Below are 5,885 nucleotides of genomic sequence, written 5' to 3' on the forward strand. Positions count from 1 at the left end.
ATTGCTTCTAATCTCACTCTCACAACTCTATAAATTCTCAGTTTCCAGATCCTTCCACATAACAGAATCAATCTCATTCTTCCTCTCTCCCAATCCTTCAACTGCAACCTTCATCAAACCTCCATTTCCAATTCTTCAACCAAAACCTTCAACCACCGTAACCGTAATCTCCGTTCACCGAAACCTTCACCACTTCAATCTTCACATCTCAAACTTCCAGATTCTTCAACCTCATCTCAAACTTCCAGATTCTGACTCTATTCAATTCTTCAACCTCATCACACAATTCTTCCACCAAAATCTCCACCTTCACCAAATCTTCAACAACCTGCAACAATTCACCAAAGCCACTCCAAGAAAGAGACGAAGAAGATGATCAAAAAACGAATCGAAGAGAAGAAATAACAGAAACAAAAGCATAAAGGAGGAGAAAAGAGAAACTCGATGTTACCTTTTCAGAATTGAATCGCTCTCGCTCGTTGATGCTTCGCTCCATTTCGATCATCGTCTACGCATCGAGCTCCATCTCTTAGTCATCACCATCCACATTGATTTCCAGAATCACAAAGCATCATCTTCTGCTTTTCCTTTGGCTAAATCACAATCCTGCAAATCGAACCACAACAACGCGAATCGCAACAAGACAAGAACAAGGAGTTTCGGAATCGAGCCGTGGAGATCTGAGCTTCGAGTTCGCCGCCGCCGGTAAGAGTGAATCACTGTAGCATTCTGTTTTGTTTGAGTGGAGAGGTTGATTCCTGTTTCGGTAAAGAGAGGTTGAGGCCGTGAGGAGTGGTGCGCATCCTATCTTAGCGAACCGCCGCCGGCATCGGCGAAAACCGCACGATCAAGTTCTTTGGCAGCGCATTGTTTTTCTTTCTCTCCGTGGATCTCTGGACGCAAATGAGTGAGGGAAGATGAAGTTTCTCTTTAGTTTTCCTACTACACCACACCGTTGGGATTGGCACCTCTATAATTAAAGCCCAATTCCAGGTTTTCTTAAGTTTTTGTTAAGTCTTTAGGATTAAGCTGGATTAGTCAAGGTAATTAGTTTAATTAGGTAGTTAATTAGAATTTTAGAATTAAGTTTAGAAGATATTAGGAGTATTATTAGATTTTTAATTTAGAATTAGGATTAAAAAGATAATGTTAGAATTCTAGAGTTTAATTAGGAGTATTAATTTTAGATTAATTTAGGATTTAAAATAATTAGAGTTACTTAGATTTTAGAAATGACCTTAATTAGAACTTACTTAAAAAAATAGAAATTTAATTAAATATTAACCATAATTGTGAATTGACAATTCTACCCCTAGGCTTAGAAATAGTTCAATCTTGCATGCTCCCTTAGTTGTAGGATTTATAGAAATTTTCAATTGCTAGCTATTATTTCTCATGTGGTTAACCTTGGTTCTAATGCATGTTTAGATAGAGTTTAGATTTTAGAATTAGATTTCATTTGAATGATTTTACTTTCGCACATCCCTTGTACTTTACATGTACCCCCTCCCCTTTCTCATGTACGCATTTACTCGTTTTCTTTTTTCGCTTGATTAGATACTCCTTAGGCATTAGGAACGTTCGCCATTCAAAACCGATAATCAAACCCTTGATCCAACGTCAAGCGGTCTCTTTTTCAAATCAAATTCAATAAACAAACCCTTGATCCAACGTCAAGCGGTCTTTTCTAAGTCAAACTCAAAAATACAATAAATGACGATTAGGATCATACGTCACGAGCCTTAAGCGATAAAGAAGGGATGAGACTGGAGCTTTCCTACACTCATTCTGAATACTTCGAACACAAGACGCTCGGCTTGACCATTTGAGGTATTCACCTTTATCCATAGTCTTTAGTGCGATCCGAAATCAATAACGCTTTCTCAAAAACATAAAAACAACTCAACGCATTCAAACCTTTTGTTTGAGCCTTAGGGCGACACCATCGAAAATCCTTCTTCAAGGTAATAAAATCAACAAAACAAACCAAACAATTTCAAAACCACGAACTACGAACGCTCTGATTTCTCACTTCAACAAGTGGGCATACGTAGGCACAAGGATCCATTCCTTGGCGAGCACACTAATTTAAAATCTACCTCCATCTCCGCAAACCTTTGGCAAGCAAGCATTCGATAAACAATACACACGTAAGCGCAAACATCCTAGATGGTTCCCATGGAGTATCATGGATGTGAGGGGTGCTAATACCTTCCCCTTGCATAACCGACTTCTGAACCTGTTCGTGGTTGCGATGACCATACTTTGGGGTTTTCTCGATATTTTCCCATTCCGTTGGAATAAATAAAAATCGATGGCGACTCTGTATTTTTCGCGTAGCGACAATGGTTTAGCAAGAAACAAAATTGTGTGTCCCTGTCCACTGCTAAAGCTGAATACATAGCAGCTAGAAGTAGTTGTTCTCAACTGGTTTGGATGAAACAAATGTTGACTGAATACAATGTCACACAAGATGTCATGACATTGTACTGTGACAACCTGAGTGCTATAAACATTTCCAAAAATCCTATTCAGCACAGTAGGACAAAGCACATTGATATTCGTCATCACTTCATTAGAGAACTTGTGGAAGAGAAAATCATGGCACTAGAGCATGTTACTACTGAAATGCAATTAGCTGACATATTTACAAAGGCTTTGGATGCTAATAAGTTTGAATGTTTAAGAGGGAAATTGGGGATTTGTATCCATGAGAATTTATAGCAATTAATGTGGAGTGGAAAAGGTAATAAAAATATTGTCTGCCTACTTAAAGGAAAGTGCCCCATTTATGGAAAATCATTACCAAATATTGGAACTACCATCTATACCATTTTCACACTCAACCTCAACACAACCACTTCCATCTTCATCAAACTGTATCAACCATCTCTGCTAGGGAAACAAAAATATTCTCACAAGTTCAACAAAATGTCACAACATCGGTCTACTTCTGGTTCAAAACCCACTCACAAAGCAAGAACTCCCTCCATGGATTTTCTGGATGAAGACGTTTTGGAAGTTATTCCTCTTTCAGTAATCCCAGGTGACGCCCCTGGTCCATCTTCCACGGCAGGAAACACTCAAGGTAACAATTCTGACAACCCTCATCCTAAGGATGGCATGCATTATACAGATCGTGTCATTAGGAATCTGGTCACAAGGATCCTAAATGAAGGACACTCAGTCAAGGGAGTTTCGACTCCTCTATTTAGAAGGGACCCCTCACCTGAGGTGGAACCTCAAACTGAGAAAGATGATGATTCATCTAGGTCAGAGAAGGATATTGCTGTTGAGGGACTATGTTCTTTGGGAAAAACCATGCCTAGTAAGAAACGTATAGATGCTTCTTAGTCTAAGGAGCATGTGAAGGTGAGAAAAACAAGAAAGGGGGGTTTGAATTGTTTTGGAAAAAAATGCTTTTGCAGAATAAGAACACACAGGATTTTATACTGGTTCGCTTATAACACAAAGCTACTCCTATCCACCCGGCCAAGGTGATTTCGCCTTCAAAAAGGACTTAATCCACTAATCTTGAAAGATTATTACAACCAACGTCTAAGAGAAAGATCTCTTAATCCTCCCAAGTATACAGACTACGTAGAGTCACTTGAGGAACAAAATCAATTTAACAAAAGGAATTTGTAATCTAAAGTGCTTCTAAGATCAAGTGAATATTACAGCAAATAGAGCAAGCAAGTGTTTTCACGTATGAGCAACAGCTCGTGAAAAGATAAGAGAGAGGGTAGAGAATTTTTGTGCGTTCAGGTGTGTCTCTCACTGAAGTATGTTGTCCTTTATATAGTGGTGAAAGGACCGTTGTAGTGATGGCAAAATATTTGTCTTTGATGAGAGTTTAATGCCATTACTTCTGTGTTTCTTGCCATAACCAAATTGTCTCCCTGAATAAGTTCTTTCCAAATATACTTTCTTTCCATTTGAAGTTGTTGTTTCCGTTACTCTTTCTGGACTTGGAGAACCTTCGTTAGAATCTACGTTATCTCTGTCAATCTGAGATTGTGTTGAAGTTACATCAAAGCTTCTAAGAGTCCTGGTCTTTTGGATCATCAGAGTTGATTCCAGAGGAAGTTTAGAGCTTCTGGTATTCTGTTGTCCTGTTTCACTCAAAGCCAGAACTTCTAGAGCGCGCTTCTTCTTCAGATGCTTCTGATCTTTTGGTATTTTGTATCTGATTTGATTCTGTATCTGATAAAGCGATCAGATTCCTTTGTTCTTGTTCAGAGTCCTGCACACTTAGAGAAATTTTGTTAGGGTGCCATTTTTGGTTTCATCCTTTGTTATCATCAAAATCCTGGAATCTATTGTAGAACTAATTTTGTTCTTACAATCTCCCCCTTTTTGATGATGACAAAACAAACTTACTTAATAGATGAAACATTCAAAGATAGGAATTTATTAGATCAGATGTAAGTGAGCTCCCCCTGAGATAAGCCTGGGAATTCAGAAGTTCTTACCAGAGCTTCCATGCAATGATGTTTCTAGATACTTTTCTGCAAATTTCTGAGTCAAAGAGGGTTAGATAGATTTTTATTGAATAATATGTTTGCAGAGTAGTGAAGGATTTAGATATGTTTTCATCAGATCTGTTTTTATTTCTCCCCCTTTTTGTCAGAATCAAAAAGACTTAGCAAAGATAAAGGAAAGGAAAATATATATATATATCCAGATAAAAGCATAAACAGCAGAGAGCCAAAAACAAGCAGAAACAGATAGCAACAAGCAAGAAAAAATCCTAGGTGCCTAAGGGTTGGGAGGAGGAGGCATCCTCTGAAGCAGTTGGGTCAGCAGATTCTGGATGTTGGCGTTGACTGTGTCCTGTTGATCCAATCTGGCTCGGACTTCCTTCTGCTCTTTCTGAAGTTCCTCAAGAGTCTTGAGAACCAGAGGGATAAAGGTAGAGGACTCCACCTGAGTCAGAGCATTCTGTTCTTCAGCACGGAGAGCTTCAGCTTCAGCAGCGACTTTAGCTTTAGCTTCAGCAGCAGCTTTTGCTTCAGCTTCAGCAGTAGCAGCGTCAGCTAGAGCTTTGGCTTCAGCTTCCTTAACCCTTTGAATTTCTTCTTGTCTTGCTTTTTCTGCTTCCCTTCTTGCTTGCTCCTCAGCTTCTCTGGCTAAGCGCTCCTGTAGTCTTGCCTCAGCGTCTCTGATGAAGTCGTTTCTGACTTGCTCAGAGAGGTTCTTCAGCTTGAAGGCCTCAGAAGTCATCCAGCCAATAACTCTGTTCTAGTGTGTCCTAACAGAGGAAGGATCATCACTGATGCCAAAGTTGATGGTCAGAGACTTGACCTTGTCAACTGATGCTCCTGCAAACAACATAATTGCTTCCTCTAGGGTTGGCAGGGAGTTTTGTGGTTCAGATGGTATAGGTGAAGAAGTGGGAGGGCTTAGGTTGAGAGTTTGTGGTCAGCGGAAGTGTTTGGTGGGGGTGTGTCAGAAGTGTTTAGGTCAGAGGGTTGAACGTCAGATGGTGTTAGGTTTGGTTGTTCTGTGGGTGGTGAGGCTACTTCAGGTTCAGGTGGAGATTGTTGTGGTTGTTGTGAGGCAAGGTTCTGAGTCTGAAGTTGGGCTAGAGTGGGAGAAGAGGGGTCAGAGAATTATGTGTCAGATGAGATGATGAAGTAGGGCGGTGATTCTGGGGAAGAGGATGAAGAGGTGGTTTCGTTTAGCTTTTCAGCTTCAGATAAGGGTAAGGTGGTGGTGGCAAGGTTGAATTTCTGAGATGGTTGCTGAGATGTTCTGGTGGTTGAAGGGGAGGTTTCAGATTGAGTGTATATGGGAGTTGGTTGAGGGATAAAAGAAGCAATTTGCTGTGTTTGTGCAGAGGGAGCAGGAGAGACAGACTTACCAGAAGGCTCATGCAGAGG

The 5,885-nt window shown here is 40.1% G+C and overlaps 1 long non-coding RNA gene across 1 annotated transcript; it reads left to right on the top strand.

Moving 5' to 3' along the window:
• The first annotated feature begins 562 nt into the window (after positions 1 to 562).
• Positions 563 to 2,552, top strand: LOC127092152 (uncharacterized). Its single transcript, XR_007792128.1, has 2 exons — positions 563 to 705; positions 777 to 2,552. It is a non-coding gene; the product is annotated as an uncharacterized LOC127092152 (long non-coding RNA).
• Positions 2,553 to 5,885: the final 3,333 nt, after the last annotated feature.

Source organism: Lathyrus oleraceus, chromosome 6 (assembly GCF_024323335.1).
Source record: "Lathyrus oleraceus cultivar Zhongwan6 chromosome 6, CAAS_Psat_ZW6_1.0, whole genome shotgun sequence".
In the NCBI taxonomy this organism is placed as follows: domain Eukaryota; kingdom Viridiplantae; phylum Streptophyta; class Magnoliopsida; order Fabales; family Fabaceae; genus Lathyrus; species Lathyrus oleraceus.